Raw genomic sequence first — 26,783 nt, 5'->3', positions numbered from 1 at the left:
TCCCCCCCCTCCCTCCGTCGGTACCGACTCACCCGACACCACCAAGCCGCAGGGAGGGACGCCCCCGCCGACAGGAGGATTGGTTCCCGGGCCGGCGGCGATGCCCCCCCGGTAGCTCGGGCCCCCGGTCGGGTGTTTGTGAGTGTTTCTATGTGGGAGAAGGAGGAGGAGGAGGAAGAAGAAGCAGCGATTTGTCTTCTCGGCTGGTCTCCCCCCGGCTCTACATGTTCCCCGCACTGAGGAGACGGAAGAGGAGCCGTAGCCACCCCCCCTCCCGGCCCGGATTATAGTCTCTCGCCACAGCGGCCTCGGCCTCCCCTTGGATTCAGACGCCGATTCGCCCAGGTAAATTCCTGCTCTTTATTTCGGCGGCGGCGGCGGCGGCGCCAGGTCCTCAGCGTCTCTCCTCCTCGCTCCCCTCCCCGCCGTTTCCTTAGCGGCCCCAGGTCTCCTCCACGGGCGAGTCTAGAGTTCGCTCCTCTCTGGTGGCAGCCGCCCTGGGTGGCGGTGGTTTTGTACTCTCTCCCGGCCGGCTCCGGTGGCGGGGACTGGGCTCCTGCCGGGCGGCCGGGGAGGCGTAGGCCCGGCGGAGAGTGCAGGCCGCGGGCCAGCGGAATCTACTTGAGCTCGGGGATTAGGAGAGCTCCGGGCTGAGCGGAGCTACTGCTGGTCGGTGACAGGCCTCGCCAGGGAGAAGAGCCGTAGCCAGTGAGGAGGCGGAAACAATACAACTAACAGCAAATGTGCCCTGTTCGTCCCCATATTTACAACTTTCCTGGTCCGGGAGTGGGGAACGTCCCAGTGAAACAAACAACCCCCCTTCTTCCCCCTGTGACCCCATGAAGGGAGGAAGTAGTTTCAGTTAGTGAGACAAATGTAAATACTCAGACACGGCTCCAGTGGCAATTTTTGCCCTGTGTAAAACTTGTTTGGACATTAGAAAGTTAATAAAGACTCATTTTCTTTTTTAAAAAAATTAAATTGCCCACATGAATATTTAATGTAGAAAACCATAGTGTGGTAGACACTGTATATGCCCCCCCCCCACCAAGAGCTTTTCTGTTGTTGTTTGACAGTGTGTGCTGCACATGGACTTTTTTATTCAAAGCCAAGTGTAAAGTACTTGACAGGTTTACCCTGCCACTTTAGATTTGTGTACGTTATATAAGGGCAATTTTAAACGACTATATATACAGTACTCAGGTACTTCCTGGTCTAACTGTGTAGGAGCATAAAAAGAATATTATATGTTTTGAGAATTGTACCGAGTTACAGGTAAAACCGATTTTCTTTAAAAGCGTAGAAATTCAGTTATGCTTAGAATCCCAGGGAGGTTTAAAAAAATGTAGAAGGTGCCATCCTTTCATGTCTGGGCAGATCTTCTTGAGGTCCCAGGATTGTCATTGGCTGTTTGTGCCCATGATGTTTGACTGTGTAATGAGAGAGGTGTCATTTTAATAGGTCAAATGTATCTGTAAATGCTAGAGAAAAATATCAGTTCTGCCTTAACAAATTCTAGTTTATGAGTAAGTTAAGTCTTCGGAGCTTGTTTATGGAGGCCTTGGTAAGATAGGTTGGTATAAGGGAAGAACAATCTATTTAAAAGCCCTCATCCATGCAAATTGCATAGAAAAATAAATGTTGCTGGTGTTAGACTATTTTGATACGTTGTTTTATATTTAGTGAAGAAAAACTTTCAATGTTTAGAATGAAGCAACACTGATCAACAGAGTCCCTTGTTTTACAAATGGATGTTACATTCGGTAGAATTTTTTGTCTGTTAAATTATTGTCATTGTGGAATAAGTAACTTTTCTGAAGGTTATTTTTGAGTTTAGCCCTCTGCTTAAAATAAACTGTTCCACATTTCCAGCAAACGTATGGATACATGTTAAAAAGAGTGAAGTTAATATAGCTGTCACGTACTAGGCATGTTTTTAATGCTATAAATCCGTGTAGTAGTCAGTAGCGTGTCCGTGATTTGTATTGGTCAGGGAGCAGTTTGAATTTTAAAAAGCCTGAAGCTCCTGCTGAGCCCCAATCCCGGCCTCCCTCCCTCCCACTAATCTCCCATTCCTGTCTTTGTGCTGCCTGCTCCTGTTAGACACTGTTTGCTACGGGGCCTCAGGCCTACACCGGGTGGGGGGCATGCGACTGGGGGCTTGTTGGGGAGAGGGAATACAGAAGAGAGGAACACTTCACATCTCGAACAGAGCGTTTCCGGGGGGGGGGGGGGGGGGGGGGCGGGTAAGTGTTTCAATATAAATGTTTGAAAGGCCCTAATAACCTGTGATGCCTTTACAACTTTTATTTAAATAAAATACGGAGACGTATGTCAAAGGATGAACATATTTCTACTAAAGGTAATGGAAAAGAGGAGTTCTGCTTGCTTAGTTTTCATCAAAAAAAGGAACTTATTTTTAGAGTTTTATAGTTAAGGGGAGTCTTTTTACACAGATGTTTGAATCAGTGTGTTAGATATGTTTAGGTGATATTTTTTTCTTGTGACTTTGGAGTTAAAATGAATTAGTTCTTACCAGATCTTATTTTACCAATTCTACATATTTAGTGCTCTGTAAGTAATACAGCTTGCGTGATAGCTTTCATTAAGGTGGTGTAAACATTTTAAAGTAAATTGGCAATATTTTTTGTTTGGTCCAAACCAATTAAATAGGTTATTTTTAAAGAGAAAACATTGTAAAGCTCAAACAAAACCTAAACTTGAACTTAAAAATTTTCAACAACTTAGTTGGAAGGACTAATTTGTATTTCCCTAGAGATTATGAGTAGTCTGCTTTACCTCCCCTGTATTGGTTGGGATAGTCACTAGTGGCTATTTCTGTTATTATCATTATTTTTTAATTTAGCAAAAGAAGACACTATAAATGTTCCAGTAGTCTTCTAAGGTTAGTTATATTCTAATGTTGTATTATTTGGAGAAGTAATTCCTAGTATTTATTCAACACTGCGGGTTATTGTTTCTTCTAAGTCTGTCAAGTTACTAATAACTTTTAATAATTACTTGACAAGAAAGCAATTTTAAAGTGGTGAAAGTCTAGTGAATCAAATTAACATTGAATATTAAATAATTATTTTCAGTGTTTTGAGACGAGTACATAGGATGCTGTTTCTTGAAAGTCATTCAACAATTTGTTTACTAAAGTTATTGGAAAGCATTTTGAACCTGTGCTAGGGATCATTATACTGTTCTCTTTAAGAAGTAAAAATTTATATTGGAAGAAAGAAAGATTGTCCATTTGAGGTTATTTTTGAGGATGAAAAGTCAAAGTTTTTAGTATGATAGTAAACCTGGTTTTCGTTTTCTGCATAGTGATCATTATTAAATTTCAAAAATACTGTGGGTAAAGCTATACCAATTCAAATATGTAATCATCTTTATTGGAAGCCAGACTATCCAGCACAAACATGTGTTTTCTGACTTCCTATATTAATTTCATATTTAATTCCTTGGTACCAATCTGTCATCAGACTGCCGTAGAAACATTTGAACCTATCTATTTCATATTTTGACCTACCCTATATTGATGTAACAATTAATGATAGAGTAAATAAAAACTAAAGAGTTTGAGTTTTATGTAATTTTATTTAACTTTCCCCACCCCATTGCTTATTAGGAAAAGGATCATTTGTGAGTAATTCTGGAATTTTAGAATAAGATTTCAGTGTTATATGCAGTGATTGGCAAGACTGAAGTAAATTAAAATTCCTTTTAGAGAAATGTCACTTCAGTGCTATTGATCACATGTATTTGCTATAAAGTGAAAAGGAAATTACTGACCAGGAACTTTATGGAAACCTGGTAATGAACTGTTTAGTTGAGGATGTTTATTTTAATATCCTGAACATGTTAAATTGGCTTTGCTGGTAATTTATGGTATTATATAACCTTTAAAAATCATTTTAAAATATACTTTTAAAGCAAAGAGCAGTTGTTCTTTATAACTGTTCTTTGAATTTTTGAAATGGTTCTTTTTCAAGGTGACCTGAGTTCATTTTTAAATATTCCCCTTTCCCTGTGAGAGAAGTGACTGGCATCATTTTCCATTTTTTGATAAAAAACTTGATACTCAGAGGCCATGTGATTTGTGTAGGTTCATGTAGTGAGTGAGAGTAAGGGATTCCCTTACTCTTACAAGTTTTTTATTAGATTTTGTTGCTTTAAAAAAAATGTGAGCTCTGGTCAGAAAGCTAGGTATTGCTGTTGCTCAGTGCTGACACTGATACTTTGTGACTTTTTCAATTATCTGAGTCCAGGCTGGTGTTTCCTATTCTTTAGAGGGATATGATACCTGACTCTTGATTGCATTTTCCTGGTATGAAAATAGTACTTTTACATTAGAAATCCTGACCTTGTCTGTATGTTTGGTGTTTGAATGACTGAATTTATTTACATTATGTTCTTCCTAAAGAGTGTAAGTCAACTAACTATATTTGTAGTAAACATATATAATTACTCCTGAAAGTTTTTTTTATAGAGTGGAATTTTACTGTTTTCTAGCTGGTTTAAAAGCAATTTTAGTTACCCTGTCTCTTTACTTAAGGTTATCATTGTAATTTCAAAAAGTATTTCAAGTGCTCAGAATTTTTTGCCTGGGTAGGTAGTAAAAATGATTGTAGATACTTGTATATTGTTTTGTTTGGTGTAAATCTAGAGTCCATTTTAATAAATTGGATTTTGTCAGATTGCCTTGTTTTAAGGCATATTTCTTTCTGTTTCCAAAGTGATGTTATTAGGAGAGATTATTTCTTAATACAACATTGCCAACGAGATAAGATTTTGATGGCTTATAATTTGCCAGGAATTGTGTTAAGTATGACCCCATAATATTATTTCATTTAAAATAATAAACTCAGGAAATAGAAACTGTTCTTCACAATTTATAGATGAACAGACTGGGCTGGAAAGGTTAGAAAATTGTCCATTGTCTTATAATTAGTAAATGATGGGCCTGATTGATATTTTTTTCTCAAGGATTTAGGATTCCACATTTCTAGTTTTAGTAAAATCTTCATATTTTTTGGTTGCTCAGTTAATTCACTACTTATAAGTCATGTATGTAAGGAACTTGTGGACTTGGGGCAAAGAACTAAAATATAATTCAGACTGTATGTCCTATATATAATATTTTTGAAACCAAATCTTTACTGTCTTATATTTTAGTGTTTGTTAAGCAGTCTGTGTAATTTTTACTTCAAGTTTTTTATTTTTATTGAGTTGAAATTGTTATAGCATCTATGTTTAGAGAGGGAAAATTCAGTTTTAGAGAGTGATTTCATTTATAGAAATATATGTAATCAATTGTATAGTAGATGAATATATAAATTAGTATGACTGATCATTTTTAGAAAACTAGTGTTTATATAGCAAAAGAATGTTAATCCTTTCAAAGTCATCAGCTTGGAAAATTGTGCACTTTTTATAGTGCTTTTGCCATTATATACAATCTTATGGGGCGTCCTTTCGTGAATACCTTTAGAACTTTTAAGATAGTCTTTTTTTAAATCCTTAATGGCAAATCTTTATCTTCAGGGGTAAACTTGAATTTTAGAGACAGTAAAAAGTAATTTAGAACTTAGTTTAAGAGAACTTAGATTTAATAAGATCTTTTTGTGTTAGGCACTGTATTGAGCGGTTAACATTTGTAATATGTAATATTATTAGTGATTTCCATGTACCATGAATTTTCTCAATTCCTCAAGGTATGAATCTAGTTGTGTTTATTATTCTAAGAGAGTTGAGAAAACGGAGGTATAGAATGATTAAATGACTAGCTAGGCTCCTGTAGCTAACAAGTGGAAGAAAGCAGAGAGAGGACTCCCAAGTTGATGCTTTACCTATCCACCTTAACCACTACACTGTGTATCACGGTTTAACCTCCTAGCTGTCCAGGGAGGTTAGCAATGTGTTGTTGTCTCACAGACAAGGAAACTGAGGCTTATCATGTTTAAGAACCTCATCCAGGGTGACAAACCTAGCAAGAAAGAGGTAGGACTCCAACCCAACATGTCTAATTCTAAAATGTCTTTTAATTCTTCCACCCTGCCTCTTCAAGATTTGTAATACATTTGTTTCCTAAAGATTTATTTATTATTTTTTTTTAATAATCTCTACACCCACTGTGGGGCTCAGACTCTGGAGTTCAGATCAAGAGTCTCATGATTTACCCACGGAGCCAACCAGGTGCCCCTGTAATACATTTTTTTTTTTTCTTGATAAAAAGGGTAGACTTGGTTATAAAGCAGTGAGACTTTTCCTGTCTCATAAAGAGGAATTCTCAACTATTTTGGTTACTTATAGATAATGGATTATTTGATTATAGTCTTTTCTTTAAAATACTTTGTTAGTTTACACCTCACGTAATATACAAAATGTATATACAGATATGCACTTAAGGATATTTATTTTTAAATGTATGTAGTTCTATTTACAGAAATTACTTATGATTAAGTTATTTCTTCTAAAAATGTCTAGCGTTAAGAAATATTAGCAAGAGGAGCATCTGGGTGGCTCAGTTGGTTAAGCAACTGACTTTTGGTTTCCGCTCAGGTCATGACCTCATGGTTTTGGGAGTTCAAGCCCTGAGTCAGGCTCTGCGCTGAGAGCACAGAGTCTGCTTGGGATTCTCCCTCTCTCTCTCTGTACCTCCCCTACTCACAGTCTGTCTCTCTCAAAAAAAAATTTCCCTGAGGATACATTAAACTTCAACATAGTTTATGTAACTAAATTATTTTGCCATCTTACATGTGTGTCAAATCAGTTCACTTGAACATACCAAACTTTTTTATAAGGTTTTAAATCTATACAAAGTTTTCTTTTGTATAGATTTGCCCATTGGCAGAAGGAAAAAACGTTTTCAGTATGTAAAAACATGGAATTAATATTAATTTATTAAAATAGTCTTTTGTACTTTTACCTCTCCTGAGAAATTCGGAAGCTGTGATATAATTTTGAAATACTTAATTCCTTTTTGTTGGAGTTGAGTCACTTGTACCTCTCAGTCGTTTGGTCTTACCCTGATAAAATGTGTACTTGTTTAAAGAGTACTGTTTTTTAACTAGTCATTGATTCTAAACACCTTGAAAACTTATAGTGCTTGAAACACTAATGAATTCTTACAGTTTAAACTATAATTTATTTAAAGATATTAATCTTTATGATTTTATATTTAATTTTTTTATTTGCAAAACAAAAATTGTCCTTGAAATTAATCCTAATAAGGAAAATACATCTCTGACTTTTCTCAACACTTCTACTTGGCAACCTTTTCAGGATTTTTAACCTGCATTTGGTTGTCTTTATCTTATAGATAAAGTGCCAGTTTCCACTGAAAGAAATTGATCATCTGAGTTAGGGTGTATGTAGTATATGTAGTTTAGTTTTCCTTTGGTAATGACCAAATTGAAATTTTCTATGAATATAAATTGGGCATAACTCCTCCGCCTTCTAAAATACTGTTCTTAAAAAATTGATAACATGATAGGTTTCTTCCCAAGGTTCTGCCTATGCAAACTTGAAAGTTGAAAGGTGAAATGTAATGCCCTAAAAGCTACTATTATCATTCTTTCCCTTTGAGAAAAGAATTAAGAATGCAGTATTTATGCCATAACCCACCTTCTGGTTACCTTGAAAGACACACATAACATATGCTTCTTGCTTAACTTTATTACCCTTTTTTCTCTTTCTCTTTTCTTATGTGTTTCTTCCCTACTGTGTCAATGTCCTAAGCAAACATTTTTTATAGCATAGTGAGTACAGGTGGTGGTATTAATGTGGATGGTTTTGTAATGTTTTATTTTCCTTGATGAAACCTCGAGCAGTCTGAAAGGCCTAAAATTCTGAGATCTTTGTAAGTTCATAATGCTACTGAGGAAGCATTGATATTAACTGTGAAAATGTGTATTTGTCCAGCATTCCTGCTTTCTTCTGTAGACATGTGTTACTTCTCAAAACATTTAGTCACAGACCAGAAATTTCTCTTAAGGAGAAGCAGAAAGAGAAAGCATAGCCTTTTTTTGGTGGAAGTTTCTCTGGTTATTCCATTTCATAGGATTTGCCAGTTTATTACTTGTATCTCTTGGATACAATTTGTTCCTGGGTCTTTCAGCCATAGTAAACCACCAGCTATATGAGAGTAAGGAGGCTTGTATTATTTTTATCTTTAGGTCTGTAATACCGTCACAGTGTTTTTCCTGTTTTGTAGGTAATCAGCACATTTTTGTTGAACTAATTAGAGTGGAGCTATATGATATTTCCTAACAATACATTTCTAAATCTAAGATTAGTGAGTGACAAGTGTATGTGTATGCTAATTTTGAAATATAATTTTCTTAGATATATATATGTGTTCTTAAGGTTTCCTGCTTTTTGAATAAGAACATTGTATTTACGTACATTCCTAACAATACACACATACAAATTGTGTGTAAAAGTAAATCACAGAAAAACTTAAAACATGCTTCCTTTTTTTTAGTTGTTAGTAAGGATTGTAAAGTTATAGGAAGGTTTTTTGTTTCAGTCCTTTGGACAATAGAATTGGGAGTAAGATGCTGAGGGAAGGTATCCAAATACCTGTTTTAAACCCAAGGTTGATTTATTACACTTTTAATTTTTTTTGCTAATTATAATTTATGTATTGTGTATAATAACCATATAGATAAGTTAACTAATGAGAAATACATTACAGTATATTAAAAATGCTCTTCACATAAAATAGTGATATGATGACTGAAATTATTTTTAGATTTAAGTAAAGCTTATTGGAAGTGTGATTTACACAGTAAAATTCACTGTTTTAGGTACACAATTTGATGTGTTCTGACAAACATGTAGTATTGCAATTTCCACCACAATCAAAACAAACAATGTTGTCATCACTTCAAAAAGTTGCCTTATGTCCTTTTGTAATCAGTTTCCTACCCCTGTTTCAGCTCCTGGCAACCATATGTAATTTTTGTCCTTAAAGTTTTGTCTTTTCTAGAATGTCATGTAAATGGAATCATACAGTATGTAGTCTTCTGGGGTAGGTTTCTTTCACTTAGTAAAAGGCTTTTGAGATATTCTGTGTCATTGCATGTATTAGTAGCTTGTTGGTGACTTCATTTTGAAATCGGATTAGAATACCCTTTAACTTTGGTACTACTGTCAAAAAAGATTAAACAACTTTAGATATTTCTCTCCGATCTTGAGCTGCTTTATTATTTGACATAATTTTACTCAGCTATTTTTACCCCTCATCTCCAAAAAATTTGTAATGGACATTATTATTAAGTAGCATTTGTTTATATTAGTTAATTGTATTATGTTAGACGCTCCACCAACCAGGTAAAATAGGCGATGCCCTCTTTTTCATCGAAATTAAAATATTTTTATGTATTTTGAACATACCGTACACAAAACCTGGAATAAGAAATGAGGGGTAGTACAATAATAACTCGCCAAAAATTGAGTTTACATTTTACTTTAATGTTTGTTGTTTATATTAAAAATAGAGCATTGGTTATAGTGAAGAACAGTGGGTGCCTCTCTTTTAATGCTTAAAGTTAGAGAAGCAGAGCTGTTTACTGAAAGTTGGGGCAGATAATGAGAAAAGGACCATTTTCTGGTCATTTTATTTGACCACCTTTTTTGTTTTTCACCATTCCCTTTTTGAAACTATTCTTCCTTGCGGTCAGGGATATCTGTCTCTTTTTTTTCTTGCCTTGTGTATTTGACCTCTCAATTGTTGACTATTGGTAGTTCTTCCTCCTCTGCCCACCCCTTAAATATTAGTATTCCAGAGGTGGTTCTTTGTATCATTCGTTCTGTTACCCCTTCCTGTTGCTCTTACCTATTTATATGACTTTTTATATGCTTGTTACCTGTATGCTGATGACTCAGAGATCTGTCTCTAGAATGATATATTTTTCTGAGACAGATCTGTCTGTCTAGGCACCTCCTGATGTCTTATAAATACTTTAAATTCAAAAGTATATAAGTCTGAACTCATTCCTCAAATTATTCTCTACTCTTACCACTCTCCCTGCTCCTAAAAAGAAACTATTCTTAGAAAGATGTGAAGTAGGTGAATGTTTCCACCATCAACTCAGTTCCCTAAACTGGAGATTTGGTGATAATGCTTCACCCTTCTCTTTTACTGTGCCTTCAATCCAATTGTCTACCCAGGTCTGACATTCATAACACTTCTGCATATCACTTGAATCCATCCCTCCTCTACTGTGTTAGATTCTTAGAGTAGGCATGTATGTACAGTTTATCAGACAGATTAACTTATAGTATTCACTTTAAGAAGATTTAAAGGCAGTTGTGAAAGATGTATTTAGTGTTAGGATATTTTTTTATATGCTTGGGCCTGGTATTTGAAATTAAGGTAAGGGGTGCCTGGTTGGCTTATTTGTGACTCTTGATCTCGGGATTGTGGGTTGAAGCTCCATGTTGAGTAGAGAAATTACTTAAATTTATAAAACTAAGATTAGGGTGTAATCTTTTTCATCATTCATGCTTTATAGTCTAAATGAGACTGTCCTTTGTGCACGTTTCCGCTATATCTAAAAACCTAGGATTCTGACTGACAACCCAGTGTATCGACTAGAACAGTTTAAATGCCACCTTTATCGTTTTATACCTTACTTTTAGAGTAATATAATTCATAAATGTGAATATTTATTTCAATAATGTGTTGATGTGTTCAGGAGCAGAAGCAAGAATTGAGAAGAAAATGGGAATGTAGGAGGAAAGGATAAAGGAAGGGCTTTTAAATTAACTTTACTGGGGACCCTGTAAACTTTACTGGGGAGTCCATTAAGTGGCTGACTCTTGATCTCTGGGTTGTGAGATTGAGCCCCTCTTCAGGCTCTATGCTGGGCATGGAGCCTGCTTCAGATTCTCTTTCTTCCTCTCTCACTGCCCCTCCCCTGCTCAAGTTCTCTCTCCCTCTCTCTCTCTCTTTCAAAAATATTTTCCGCCGTACTCTGGAAACAAGTTCACGTGAATAACTTTTGCTTTTATTGCAGATAACAGAATATTAAAGAAATAAATACAGTGGAATATGATACCATTCCGTTGTTAGGCATTCAGACTTTTTAAAAAAATATTTTATTTATTTTTGAGAGAGAGAGAGACTGCATGAGCAGAGGAGGGTCAGAGAGAGAAGAAGACACAGAATCTAAAGACCGGCTCCAGGCTCCGAGCTAGCTGTCAGCACAGAGCTTGACCTGGGGCTCAAACCCACGAACTGTGTGAGATCATGACCTGAGCCAAAGCCAGATGCTCAACTGACTGAGCCACCCGGACGCCCCAACATTCAAACATTTTTAATGACAAGAGTCCGATATGTTATGGCTATATTACTTGGTTGTGAAATTATTGTTGGTGGTTTTATATAATTTACAAGGTTTCTTCTTTAATAGGAAGTTCTCTCCTTCACTCTCCATACCAACAAAAGGGTCTACTTACAGTTATTGGTTTAAATAATCCTGAGTATCTCTTTTGTGAAGGAGGCACTACAATGTGATGCTCTCTTGAAAAACAAACATGACTTTACTATATCCAGAGTTTATAACTAAAGGAATAATAGGTGCTATGTTGTGCTCTTGTGCTAATTACCATGTTTTTGAGAAAATGAGATCAGTCAAAATGCAGTTTACAAAGACTGACTGGAGCACCCTGTCTTTGACTCTGAGGTACCTTGTACATTGTAAGCGCTCAACAAACAATTGTTGAATAAATGAATTTTAATTAGATTTCAGTTTGGGGATGTAGGACTAATGGGAGTGATAGAAGATAGGCGAGGTTTGTTAAACACTAGGTAAATTTGATGGAAGAAAGAAAGAAAACATAAAGCCTGTAAAAGGTGGGACAACATTTATAGCAAAGAATTGGTATAGTTTAGCTAATTGCTTGTATTTGGACAGTTAGGTTTGCTTAGCTGGATGAGAGAAAAATCTGTATGCAAGTAGTTTGGATTCTTTCAACTATTATTCCTGTTTCAGCTTTGGTTCTGGTTTCAGATTGCCTCTGTACTTCTGTCTTCATTGCTATGGGATAAAATTTGTAGGCTTAAGGCTAAAATGACCTGCAAAATCCAGATATGCATATTTGGAATTGAGAGTTGGTGGAAAAGGGTGAGAAATTATTATACCAATTTTTCAAGGTATGTAGTGTATGTCAGAGTGTCTCATTGCATGTCTTCAGTATTCAGAAGAAGGGGCTTAAGAATTAGAATTTAAAATGACTTACAGTTTGCAACAAGTTTGTGACTGTCCTAAGACGAAGTTCAGTATCTGAGTCTTTAATATGCTGTTAGGTGTAGAGCCATGCTATCACTTAAACGAATTATCATATAATTTTAGTGATTCTGATTGTTTTCAACTATTTGGTGTAGTTAGCCACCAGAATTTTAGTGTTCTTTATAAAAACTTCATAGTTCAGCAATTCTTCATTCCCTTAGTTTTCTTGGAAACTAAAACTACTTACAGTTTTCTGGTATGTTAAGTAAGGCTAAATTGTGGAATTTTAGAATGTAAAATCCTTTAAGAACTTCAAAGTTAAAGACGACCCCCCCTTTTCCAATTATAGAAGCAATGCAAAAAAACTACATACTATTTGGAAAACAGGAAAAATATCTATAATCTTATATTTTATGTTTTTCCTACTAGTTTTTTAATAAAAATATTTATATTAATGTAATTTTGGTTAAATATGTATTCATGGTTTAAATTATACATACATAGACCTGTTTTGTCTTACAGTTGTCTCATAAAGATTTTCCTAATTTCCTAATAGTGTTCATAATTATTTAAAGTGTTACCCCAGGGCTCTTGGCTGGGCTTAGTCCGAGAACATGTGACAGTGGATCTTGGAATTGTGAGTTCAAGCCCCACGTTGGGTGTAGAGATTACTTAAATAGTAACAGTTTTTTTAAAAACGTAAAAAAATGTTACCCAATATTTTGTCAGAGGATGAACCATAATTTCCATAGTCATTCTGTTGGACATTTTATTTGCTCTCACTTTTTTCCTGTATAAAAATAAGGCAGTGGAACATCTTTATATGTACCGCCCTCCTGCCCTTTGGGGAGTTTATTCACTTAAAGTTGGAATCTGGTAAGTGAAGTTGGGCCAAAAGGTTTGGACATTTTTATGCCTCTTAATATGTATTCCAAAAATAGTTTTACGTTTCCATAATCTCTATTTTCATTCATGTCTTAATTCATTCAGTAAATGGATTTTTTTCATATAGATGCAAATTCCTATTAAGATTATTTTTAAGTCATTAAACTGCTCCTCTTCCCCACTATTGTGGATGTGATCTTTTTTCAATATATTTTTGAACTTTTTGATGATGAAAGTCATAAGCTTTTTCAAGCTGGGTGTATCATTTGGAAGTATTATATAGTGAACTTAGCATAGAATCTAATCTAAACTAGTTGCTGACCAAGTGACATTCAAGTCATTTAGCTCATTTCTTCATCTGTAAACTTACGGGATTCTTGGGTGGTCTCGGGTTTTAGGATTTTTATGGATTAGTAAAAACACAAAGCAAAGGGATAAGAAAGGAATTTAGATAAATGAAAAAAAGGAGTAGTTCCTAGAGATAGTTGTAGTTAAAAGATCATCAATTAGTAGGGGGAAAAAAGGTGAGAAAATTGCTAGATTGGAATGTACTAAAAAGAAAAGTAAATTTTTAGGTAGGTCCTAGTACTTACTCTTAGTATTTGAAATATGAAATATCTAATGTGGTATGGACATGGCAGTGATCTCATATTCATTCTCTTGTTCATCAAACATTGAGCGTTTTCTATGTCTCAGGAACTGTAAGATATTAGAGATGGTGAAATAAAAGACTCCAGTCTTGCCTTCAGTGATCTTAAAAGTCTAGTATAGGCAGGTAAACAAAGATTATATTAGAATATCAAGATTAACAAAGAGCAGGACTGAGGGGGATCACCTCATTTAGACTGGAGATGAGGTGTAAACTAAGTTTTGAAAGCCATTAATTAAATTAGACTTGAGAGCCTGGGGCAACAGTTTGATTTTGAGCATCTGCAGATGCTCAGATTATTGGAGCATAGGGCTGGAAAAGGAGCATGCCAAAAAGATTTGAAGCTACAGAGAGGGACAGAGTCCAGAGTATGAAGGAATTATACTTGGCCTTTAAAAACTCTGCATTTTATTTTAAAGGCACAGGGGAACCAAGAAATTATTTAGTAATGAAGTGTGTTTTGTATTTGAAAAATATTTTTTGGCAGCAATGCAGAGATTAGATAGTAGGCAGAATAAAGGAGGCTCAATGGCTATTTAGGAATTGATAAAGTCCTCAGTTAAGATAGTGAGAATGTGGAGGAAGAATCTTATAAAAAATGTTAAGGAAATAGCCTGGATAAAGTTTGGTATTTTTATGTAGATATATTAGGTAATGGAGAATGAAGAGAGTTAAGGATGCTTCCTTGATTCTCAAGTTTCATACTTATGGGGCTTGGAATATAGAAGTTTCACTCACTAATGTCAAGAATATAGGAGGAGAAAAATTTAAGCGATAATGTGAAAGAAGGGAGGGAGGAGACACCACAATTTTAGGCACAATGAACTATTTGACATTTAGGTGTAAGGTAGATATGGGAGTCTAAATATTCAGGTCTTCAGAGCTCAGAAGACATAAGGCTTTTCTTTGGCAAAGAACATAATTATGAATTGGTCTATTAAAGGGTTATTCTCATGAGGAAGGCATTTCTAAATCTATGTAGGCTCTTTAAAGGGATATATAACATTTAACTTTAAAACCATGTTGAAGGGCACCTGGGTGTCTCAGTCGATTGTTTCTGACCTTGGCTCAGGTCATGATCTCACAGTTCGTGAGTTAGAGCCCTACATTGGGCATCTTAGAGCCAGGAGCTTGCTTTGGATTCTATATCTCCCTTTCTCTCTGCCCCTACCCCACTCCTGCTCTCTTTCTCAAAAATTAATAACCATCAAAAATTTAAAAAAAACATGTTGCGAACCTTGGATTCTTTTATTATCTCAACTGAATATATCCAATATAATATTCATTTTATTATAGTTCTGGTATATACATATGAACTCGAATTAGCACATAGGTTTTATTTGTTTGCTTGTTTTTAGGTTTATTTTGAGAGAGAGCAAGAGAGTATGTGAGCAGGAGAGGGGCAGAGAGAGGAGAGAGAGAATCCCAAGCAGACTTCTACTGTCAGTGCAGAGTCCCAGGTGAGGGGCTCAAACTCCCGAACTGTGAGAGCCAAAATCAAAAGTCAGATGCTCAACCAACTGAGCCACCCAGGTGCCCAGAGTATTAACACATAGTTTTTAAAGCCAAAGTAAGTTAAGTGAGTGACTTTGACTGCTTATGAATAAGAATACAGCCTACCCAGAGAAAAACAAATAGCATATGATTTCACTTTTATGTGGAATCTAAAAAGCAAAACAAATGAATAAACAAAAAGCAGAAACAGACTCATTATTAATATAGAAAACAAACTGATGGTTGCCAGAGAGGAGGGAAGTTGGGGGGATGGGTAACAGGAGTGAAAGGGGAGTGAGAAATACAAGCTTCCAGTTTTGGATGAATAAATCACAGGAATAAAAGATACAGCATAGGGAATACAGTCAGTGGTATTATAATAGTGTTGTACGATGACAGATGATAGCTGTACTTTGGGTGAGTATAGCATAATGTATAAACTTTTAAATCTCTATGTTGTATGTCTGAAACTAATGTAACATTGTGTGACAACTATACTTCAATAATTTTTTAATTAAAAAATGATACAGTATGTATTTTTTATGATATGCCATATTATAAAATAATATAATATACTGTATACACTTATATACACTATTTTTAAAAATACACTATATCACTTCTCACATTCTATTTTTTTTTCCATATTGGGAGAGTGCAAGTTGGGGAGGGGCAGAGAGAGGGGGACAGAGGATCTGAAGCCGGTTCTGTACTGACAGGCTGACAGCAGTGAGCCCAGTGTGGGGCTTGAACTCATGAAATGAGAGATCATGACCTGAGCTAAAGTCAGACTCTCAACTGACTGAGCCACCTAGTGCCCCCACTTTTCACATTCTAGACGTAATGGGTATTGAAAAATTAAGAGGCTTGGTCAAATTGTTGTAGGTACTAATGGTTATTCGAAAATGATTCTTTTCAAGGCTAACCTGATCTCTCCAGTCTTAAATCAGAGTTAAAAGTGGTATGGGTGATTCTCTGTGTTTTTGGTTTGGCTTTTAAATCTTACTTGGTTTAAGTTATCAGAGGAGTATAATACCGTTTGATCTCGAGGCCTGCTTTTTCAGTGTATGGATCATATATTATTATGAACTTAGAGTAACAAAATGAATGTTCTTATATGACTTTTCTATTGTATAAGGCTCTTCCTGGGGCCTCCTGATGTATTTGTTTATCCAGCTTAATGAGAAGACCACCCTTTTGGTTAGTTTTATACTGAATCCACACACATAATGAGATCTTTTAGTGAGAACTATGTTACTTTCTCATGAAGGGATTATTTTTACAAACATAATTAAAGGTCTACTTTTAGAATAATAAAATGGCAGTGGCTTATCAAAAGTATCATATGCAGGGATAATTCTAAAGGAATCAAACTGATTTACCAAAAATGATTGGTCAGGTTTCATAATGTCAAAATGAAAATTAGTGCTTTTCTAGAATCTAAGTACACTTACGCAAATGTACTTGGTTTGGTTTGGTTAGAGAGGTGGTACACCAGAATCCCCTGGAGAATTTTTTTCAAACTTAACCCTTTTCTGGAGATGAAGATAAGTGCTCCTTTACTTCTTTTCTTAGGCTTTCTAATCATTTGACAAGAATTCAGTGACTACCGTGTGCTCACCAGTGAATTCTAGGCATTTGGTATTAGGATTTTTTTTTTCAGCTTCCCTCTCAAATTTCACATGGCTGCCTAAAAGATTCCTCTTTTTTTTTTTTTTCCTATCCTATAAAAACGTTATCTGAGAGGCATAAAGGAGAAAGGGACTGTGGTGAGCAGAATTAGTGAGTTAGAATTAAAAATAGAATGGGGGGATGTGTTGAGTCCTGAAGAATGGAGGGGAGTTGCTGGATACTAGAGAGGACATAGAACTGAGGAAAGAAATTAGAGTAGCAGATGCTCTAAATGAATTTGGCAAAAGAATTGTTAAGAAATTGAAGTAAAAAAATTTAAATATATATTAGCAACAATACTTAGAATATAATAAAAAAACAGTAAACTGACTTTTCTGTTCCTTAAGGTGGTTTATGTTTAAAAAGTTTAACCAGAAGTCAAATTGCATTATCTTGTGTATGTTGGAGAAATACTGCTTAAGAGTAACATGTAAAATGCTTAGAACCATGCTGTACACTTAACAGTAGTTGTCCTCAGCAAATATTTATTTTTATTTGTTGGCAGCTACCTTTCTCATTGTGATTTGATGAAAAATATATCCTTGTTAACTGCATTCCTAAATCCAAATAGGCTAATTTGTGACATTTATAATGAATTATTAGGGGGAAAGATATTCGATAAGAAGCAAAGAAAAAGTAATTAAATGGCTCAAATTAATCTAGTATTGAAATATGAATACTCCTAGGGCACCTTGGTGGCTCATTCACTTCAGCTTCCTACTTCAGCTGAAGTCATGATCTTGCGGTCCATGAGTTTAAGGCCCATGTTGGGCTCTGTGCTGATAGCTCAGAGCCTGGATCCTGGTTTGGATTCTGTGTCTCCCTCTCTCTGCCCTGCCCTGCCCTGCTTGTACCCTGTCTCTCTCTCTCAAAAATAAATAAGCATTAAAAAAAAGAAATATGAATACTACTTACTAATATAACTTTGCTATATACCCCAGAACAAGGGAAATATCCCAAATAATAGCTGTCTATATTACGAGGAGCTTGATTTTTTATTTAACTCATCTTTAATATGTGAAGTTTATATATAGACTGTGTGTGTGTGTATATATCTCCACTATAATTTTGTATATTCCTGCTTTACACCTTTTAATCAAAACATTTACCTTTTTTCTCCATCTATTCAAATCCTATCTTCTTTTTGTCAAGATCTTACAGGGTTTTTGGTGGTGATGAAGGGAGGGTAGCATAAAAGAGTCCCCTAGGCCTCCCTCTCCCCAGGCTAGTACTTTTCTCCCCCCTCCCCCCTCCCGCTGTTCCCCCTTTTCTGCTGCTCAAAGTGGTGTGTTCTCTTCTTTTTCTACCACATACCTGTGTGTAGGAGTTAGTTACTTAAGTTATATGTTGACTTCCCACATTTTCTTATTATATATTGAACTATGGTTTATTTTGTTTCATTTTGCATTGTTTGTATTATCTGCTCAGCGTGAAAAGGTATTGGAAGGCAGGGTCTGGTCTGCCTGTGGTACCTGGTAAAGTGTTTGGCCTGGAGCAAGCTCTTAGTAAGTATTTGCTGGTAACATGTGGCTCATCTGAATTAGATTTATTAAGAGATTTGGAAAAATACCTCACATTCTCACAAACCATAAAATTCACTCTTTTAAATTATACAGTGGTAAAAATTCAGTGGTTTTTAGTTTATTCATAAAGTTGTGCAACTATCATCACTAACTAGTTTCCAGAATCTTTCATCACCCAAAAACGAAACCCAGTATCCATTATCAGTCACTCCCCATTCTTCCCTTCTTCAGCTCATGGCAACCAGTAATCTACCTTCTGCTGCAACAGATTTCCTTACTCATAAGTGGAATCACACAGTGTGGCCTTTTTATATCTGGCTTTTTTAACTTGGTTGTCCACATTGTAGCATGTATCAATACTTCATTTTTTATGGTCAAGTAATATTCCGTTGTATGGATATACCACATTTTACTTAACCTTTTGTTAATTGATGGACATTTGAGTTGTTTTTACCTTCTGGCTATTATGAATAATACTGCTATAAACATTGACATACTAGTTCAGTGTGGGCATAGGTTTTCAGTTTCCCTGTGTAGATACCTAGGAGTGGAATTTCTAGGGCATATGCTAACTCTTTGCTGACCTGCCAGACTGTTTTCCAAAGAGGTTATTTGATTTTTACACTTCGATTTTCAGTGTTTGAGATGTACACTTTCTGTACGTCCTCACTAATACTTGTTATTCTGTGTTTGAGTGTAGGCATCCTAGTGATGGTATTTCAGTGGTATCTCATCGTGGCTTTAATGTGCATTTCCCTAATGACTAATGATACTGAGCATCTTTTTATGTTTTAAGTTTTTAATATATTATGGATCCAAGTCCCTTACTAGATATATGATTTGCAAATATTTTCTCTCATTCTGTGGATTATCTTGTAACTTTCTTGATGGTGTCCTTTGAGTCACAGAAGTTTATTTTGATGATGTCTGATTTATCTGGTTTGTGATTTGTTGTTGTTGTTGCTGCTGCTTGTGCTTTTGATGTTATATTTAAGAAACTATTGCCTAACCCAAGGTAATTAAGATTTACATCTATATTTAGTTTTAGCACTTATATTTAATTCTCTGATCAGTTTCAAGTTAAATTTTTGCATGTGGTATCAAGTAGGGCTACAACATCATTTTTCTCCATGTGACTATCCAGTTGTGCCATCACCATTTGTTGAAAAGACTATTTTCCCATTAAATGGTCTTAATACCCTCTAAAAAGTTAGTCGAATATAAATATACGAGTTTCTTTCTGGACACTTAGTTTTATTTCATTCCATCCACCATAAGGGTTCTAACCTTATGCCAGTACCATAGTGTCAGTGATTGTAGCTTTGTAATAAGGTTTGAAAATAGGAGGCATGATTCCTCTTTTTTTTTTCCCAAGAACTTTTTGGTATTTTGGTCTCTTGTGTTTTCATATGAATTTTAGCAACAGCGTGTTCATGTCTGTGAAATATGCAGCTGCAAGTTTGATAGGGATTAATCTATGTATAGATTCAATTGGGGGAGTATTGCCATCTTTATAATATTGTCTTTCCATCCATAAGCATAGGCTTCCTTGTCTTTTTTTTCTTTTTAGGCCTTGATTTCTTTCACTGTTAATGTTTTGTAGTTTTCAGTGTACAAGTGTTGCACATCTTTTGTTAAATTTATTCCTAGATATATTTTTCTTTTTGATACTATAGTAAATGGAAGTTTTGAAAATTTCATTTTGAGATTGTTCATTTGTAGTATATGGCAGTACAACTGATTTTTATGTATTGATCTTATATCCTACAAGAACTCCTTTATTCTAACTAATGCTCCTTTTTCTAGGGACAATCTAGATTTCTTCTTCAGTATTGTTCATTCTGCCCTTCTCTAGCCTTCCAAATAAAGTAGTTACAGGATAGAATTTTTCCTGTTTGTCCAATCTGGCCCCTTTGTGACTTGAAAAAACTCATGCACATATGAAAAGTAAGATTAGATAGTTCAGAAGAAAAGTTGTGGTCACATGATACCAGAATTTTCATTTAGTCATATCTGCCTGTAGTATAGTATTGAAAATTGAGTAATTGTGGTGTAGTAATTAAAACAATTTGTTTCATCTGTAGTAAGGGCCGACTCAAATGTTTGTTGCAGAATAAATGCCTATGTTAACAATACGTATATGTAGATGCAAAATAAATTCTCTTGGTCAGTAATGTCTAGAGTCTTCATCTTCCAGTAGTCCTTAAGCTATTTTCAGTAGTGCGTCCGGAAAGTTTAAGTTGTACAGGAATAGAAAAAAAGAAAAAATGAATGGGATTAGGGCAAGGAGGCAGGATTAATAACGAGTTTTGTTAATACAATGTTATAATTTAAATAGGAATCTGCTGATTGGGAACAAAAGAGAAAACAACCAAAATGGATTATTATTCCTTAAGTTTAAACTTCTCTTTTTTAATGAATCAGAATTGAACCCAAATGTTAAATACATATGTAAAAAGTTGTTAAACCTCACTAGCAATTGGAGAAATGAAGAGATATACCCTAGTTAGCTTTATGTGTTCTGTTAATCAAAAATGATTAAGTGCAGAAGTATCCTAAAAGTGTTCTTATTTAATAAGCTTTAACTTCCATTCCATTCTCACTAATGCTGTTTTTATCACTAAAGTTTAGGTGACAAGGATGCATAGGGAGGTTCTTTGTGTCTCTGGTTTTTTTTTTTAATTTTTTAATGTATTTTATTTTGAGAGACAAAGACAGAGAGTGAGTGGGGGAGGGACAGAGAGAGAAGGAGACACAGAATCCGAAGCAGGCTCCAGGCTCAGAGCTGTCAACACAGAGCCCAACGCGGGGCTCGAACCCACAGACCATGAGATTATGACCTGAGCTGAAGTCTGACGCCCAACCAACTGAGCCACCCAGGCACCCCGTCTCTGTTTTTAAAATAAAACACTTGTCAAGAGTTTTCTATATATTATCACTATCATATTTAATACTCAGAAAAAGCTTCTTGGTGACGAAATTGAAGCTTAGGAAGTCAGTGTTACACAGCTTGACACAGGAAGATGGCAAATTTTAACCAAAATTTTTGTGATTCTAAAACCTTGGCTTGAACTCTTCATTGCTGTACTAATACTGGGTGTCCACTCCCTTTGAGGGAGCTTACCCCCAGGTTGCTAATATTATGCATATTACTTCCTGGATCCTTAAACTGTTAATAATTATTACATAAGTTTAAAGCAGAACCTAAAAAGTGAATTTTTATTTTACTTTAGAAGAGTCTCAAATCTTTGCTTTTGATCAAATATTTGCCTATTCTTTTAATGTTCTCTATTACCCAGTTGTCGTGATTTCAAAAATTTCCTTGGTGTCCTCACTTTGAAAAGTTGGTTCTTGAAACTCATGGAGTAGGGCTTTGGGTCCAGACTCAGTAAAAGAGGAAGTTCTGGGAAAGCTCCTTGAATAATTTTAGGACAAGAAGTTATGGCAAGAGAGGGTGGGCAAAAATTGAGAAGAGTAATAACTCCCAAGTTGTTTTCTCTGTGGTGGAGACTTTTGTTTTAATTTAGATCTTACCAGCACATAAAAATAACATGTGTAATGTAATGCCTTAGGGGTACTTAAAAATAATATGAATTATATTTCTTTTTGATTGAGCCTATACATAAGTTGTATTTATATATATTTTTTTAATGTGTGTTAAACCTTTCTTGGGGAATCCTGTATTCAGTGCAAACCTTTGTATTGAGTTTGGTTTGTTCAGTTTTGAACAGTAGGATTTTATACAAGGAAATCTAATGTGAAAAAATCATCTAAAACCTTAAATAGTGTTGTGCCCTTTTAAAAATAAAATTTTAAATACGTTTAAAATAAGCAATAATAGACTATTTCCAAAGGATTCCTTCCAAAATCTTGGGTCAGAGACATGTTTAGCTCCTACTTTTGTGAACTTTTTCAATTTTAAAGCTCAGCCCACCCTTTCTATCATTATTTGTTTATTTCTTCACATCAGGCTCCCTCTTTGTTCCTTTCTTTTTACATCAATAACAGCAAGTCTCTTTCTTCATGCCTTTCAGAACATTCTTTCTAGTCTATATCAGCTTATTATCTTTCATTCTTAATTTTTACATTTTAGGACCAAAGTGAAGTAAGGCTTTCTGCCTGAGTTACTGGATGTATACATATACAGAGATTAAAATCCTGCTATTACTCAAAATCAACCTGGGTTGTATCATTTGAGACTGTCTACTGATGATTTCAGTACTCCTTTTGAGGGCCATTATGACAGACTAGGATACTTAATACTTTAGTTGATCACTTACAGAGGTTTTAGAATCTGGAAGGAGCAAAGCAGAAGGGAGAAAGGAGTCCTTTAGGATTTAGAAAACAAAAGAATTCTTCACTAAAACCTTGAATTGCCTTATTCTTAGCAAATGATGATGATAGTAATAGCAATAACGGCTAGTATTTATGAGCTCACTGCTTTGAATATTTTACTTGGATTTTGTAATCCTCATTGCAATCTGTTGAGGTTTACAAATAATATCCCCACTCTTCAGAATAGGAAACTGATGCTTGCAAATAATGTGACTCACCCATGGGATAATCAGGGAAATCCCATAAGCAGTTCAGAGTTGGCTCAATTAAAATGAACTCCTGCTTCCCCTAAGTTCAGTTAGACTGTAAGCTCCCTGAAGTCGAGAATTTAATACAACCTTTATTGCTTTATTTCTGCTACATAAAGGGTTTGAGTATTGCAGAAGTGCCAGGTGTATGATATATGCTTTGTTTTTGTTTTTTATGAATAAATGAGATTGGAGAGGCTGATTCATTAGCCTTAGCCATGAACCTTCTGGAGGAACCCATACTAATCTCATTTTCATTGCATGACATTCCTTTTCCTTGGACTACCATTTTTGCAATCTCTGGCAGGGCACCTGCCAAGTTACTATTCATTCTTCAAGTTCCAACATAATTCCATCTTTTCTGTGATGACTTCCTGTCTCTTTTAGGTAGGATTTTTTCTCTTTTCTATTCTCCCACTTTTTTCCCTTTAAAGTTCATTATAATGTGCATTATATCATATTATAATTATCTTTTCCCCCTAGTCTGGGAATCCTGGGAGAGGGGGTAGTGTTGGATTGTGCTTGTTCATCTCAAATTCAACATTAAGTACATTTTTGGTCACTTTTAAGTACTCACTAAATGTAGGGCTGAATCAATTCATACTAACAAGCTAAAAATAGACTTTTAGGTGAGCATTGAGACACTTTATTTCAGTGTTGTCCTCTCTGAATTAGTCATTGCTTTATGATTTAAGTGTGTTGCTTAGATAATGAAAGATCATTCCTCTAGGTTGCTTTCAGAAATATTAGTAATTGAGGAGGTCCTGTTGTATCTCAAGATTGCTACTAGGATTTTCTACAGAGTTCGCTGATATTCTTAGCCTTTGGGGGGAAATTTTTTTAAGAAAGGAAGGGAAAAATTAAATAAAAGAAGTCATCATAGATGAGACAAATGTCTAAGAATGAACCTATTATTTAAGTATTTGAGTATTGAAAGGACCATATTAGATTAAATTTTAGGATCCTGGAGCGCCTGGCTGGTTCATTCAAAAGAACATGGGACTCTTGACCTCAGGGCTGTAAGTTTGAGCCCTACGTCGAGTATAAAGATTACTTAAAAACAAAAAAAAAAGTAAGTCTTCAAAAATAATTCTGGGATCCTTAAATACTGAGTATAAGTCAGAATTGTATGTGCTCTTACATATATCACGAACTGTATAGGATTGTTTATGAGGTACAGAAGAGGTGACATGAATACAAATGCTTACAAATAGGACAGTGCTATACGTTTCTGCAAAAAGAATTTTATTAAACTATCTGTATACCATAAATTAAATGATTCTTAAGAATTTTTTCAAATACTGTGTTAGTTACCTATCATTATATAACAACTTACTCCAAGATTTAGCAACTTAAAACAGTACAGTAAACATTATCTCACTATTCTTGTGGGCCAGGAATCTGGGTGCAGCTTAGCTGAGTGCCCTCTAAACTCTGGTGGTCTCTCAAGGCTGCAGTCTTCCTGTGGTCAGGGTATCAGTGAGGGCTGCAATTATCACACACTGGGATTAGTATAAGGATTTGAGTATTGCAAAAATAGAAAAATTCAAAAACAAGAGCAGGATTCAAGTTGAGACTTTTAAAATATATTTTTAATGCTTACAGTATAAGTTGTATAAAAATTATTAGTCAAGGGGTGCCTGGGTGGCTCACTTGATTAAGCGCCCAGCTTCTGTTCAGGTCATGATCTCACAGCTTGTAAGTGAGTTGGAGCCCCACTTCGGGCTCCATGCTGATAGTTCAGAGCCTGGAGCCTGCTTTGGATTCTGTGTCTTCCTTTCTTTCTGCCCTACCCCACTCATGGCTCTGTTTCTTTCTGTCTCTCAAAAATGAATAAACATTAAAAAAAAATAGTCAAGAACACAAATAGGCAGTTTGTCAAGAGTTAGTTGGAAAAGCTAATGAGTGAATTTGAACAGTAATTACTAAGAGACTACAAAGTGTGCCTTCGTGGGATTAAGTTCACTTCTTGCAACACATTTCTCATTTCTGTGTTGGTTCTGTTACGGGAAGATCCACTAATGGAGGATAGTTATTTGAAGATTTAGGATGTAACAGTGGGTGATTAAGCAGGAAAGCCTGCAATTTGCATATAAGGCCAGGATTGGACTTGAATATGGAAGTGCTTCTTAAAGGGCAGTTTCTCTGTGCTTTTCTCTTTCCTGACTCAATCTTAATGAATGAATGTGACATATAAAGGAAACTTCAAAATTTTAAAAAAGCAAGTAGAGAAAAATATTTTAAAGATGTCTATTCTTAAAGTATTTATTGGTTTAATATATTAAAATTTCAATGAGATATGGGGAAATTTGAAATAATGTTTCTGTAATTTGTCTAAAAAGCAAGTTTCTGAAAACTGTGAGTTAATGGGGAGGGAAAAACAGACATGCTACTTACCATATGTTAAAATATACCATCAAGCTATAGTAGCTACAACATTACTATACAATATATTGTGGTAGAAAAGTCAGTGAAACAGAGCAGCCCTAAAACAAATCCTGTTTCCAACCTATTTCTGAAAATTGAAAATATACTTAGTATCACAATATATGTAATATTTAACATGGGATAAATAATACAGAAAAATATAAAGTTGTGCATTTTTAGACCTCCCAAAACAATTTTTGAATAATGATATGGTATTTTGGGACTCTCTTAGAAGATTAAACAAGAATGTAGTTTACATTAAGTATAATAGTCCTGGGAGCTGCTTACACAATTCTTCATCTTGTTAGAATCATTGTGTTCCCTTTATTATTAGTCTTTTCATTAAGAATGGCCTTTTTTTCTATCAAACTAAAGCAGTGGCTTTTAAAAAATTACTTCTGTCTGTGTCCTTTGAATGAGTCAATGAAAATAATCAGTCTTCATAGTTTTAAAGTCTTTGGTGTTGTATTCACTGTGATTTCATCTCTAGCTAACTTAAAAAGTTGTCTAGTAAATGATTTCTGTGGCAAAGTGAGATAATAAGGAACCAGGGTTCTGCCTGATTCTGCTCTCCATTCTGCTCCAGGTTTTGCTTCAGTGGGTAATCTGTCTATACTGGTAAAGCAATTCAGGGCTTAAGTCTTTAGTCTCACCTCTGGCTCACAGCACAAAAAAATGCCCAGTTCACACTACAACGATATAATAGCTTCATAATGATTTTAGAACCTGAAACCAGTAGCCCTCCTAGTTCATCTTTTAATATAATCTCAAACCCAAGGTTTTCTCCTCTCCTTCCTTAAATTGTTTGTTACCTAAAAAGATTTTGTTTTACTTGTTGGTAGCTTAAAATTGGTTTACAGAAGGAAGAGAGGTGAAAATTTGACCACAATGTATAGACTTTCCTCTCCACCTAATTAATTCCCTTGAAAGTAACTACCTCCATTCGTCAGATAAGACAATGAATTGACTGTTTCATCCTGAATTTTTGTTTTGTCAAAATGTTCTCATTCTCCTTAAGCTTTCAGAAGGAAGTATAATTAAGACTTCATGATTTCCAGATCTGACTATTTTAGAAAAGGGCACAAAATTCAAAAGTAGTAGATTTTGAATATTTTTTGGAAGTTTAACCTTTATGTTCTTTGAGGGGATGATAGCTTTGTAAGCACAATTTTGGAGTAGGAAAATTGATCCACAAGAAATGTGAATGAGTTTCAAAATAGTGCTAAAAATGCTGTGGTGTATTTCTTGGCACAGGTGGTGACTGGTATAGAATGTGGATCTCATGCAGTTTATTGTGTCACTTTAG

General features: G+C 35.2%; 1 protein-coding gene across 3 annotated transcripts in view; it reads left to right on the top strand.

The window, feature by feature from the left end:
* The first annotated feature begins 7 nt into the window (after positions 1 to 7).
* The window catches only part of NIPBL (NIPBL cohesin loading factor), a 197,250-nt gene continuing 170,474 nt past the window's right edge, over positions 8 to 26,783 (top strand). For all 3 annotated transcript variants that reach the window (XM_029940989.1, XM_029940986.1, XM_029940988.1), the window contains exon 1: positions 8 to 345. The gene's annotated coding sequence lies outside the window, so the exon portion shown is untranslated. The remainder of the gene's footprint in view (positions 346 to 26,783) is intronic.

Source organism: Suricata suricatta, chromosome 6 (assembly GCF_006229205.1).
Source record: "Suricata suricatta isolate VVHF042 chromosome 6, meerkat_22Aug2017_6uvM2_HiC, whole genome shotgun sequence".
Taxonomy (NCBI): Eukaryota; Metazoa; Chordata; class Mammalia; order Carnivora; family Herpestidae; genus Suricata; species Suricata suricatta.
Note: the sequence above shows the minus strand (reverse complement) of the source record. Positions and strands in the feature narration are given on the sequence as shown.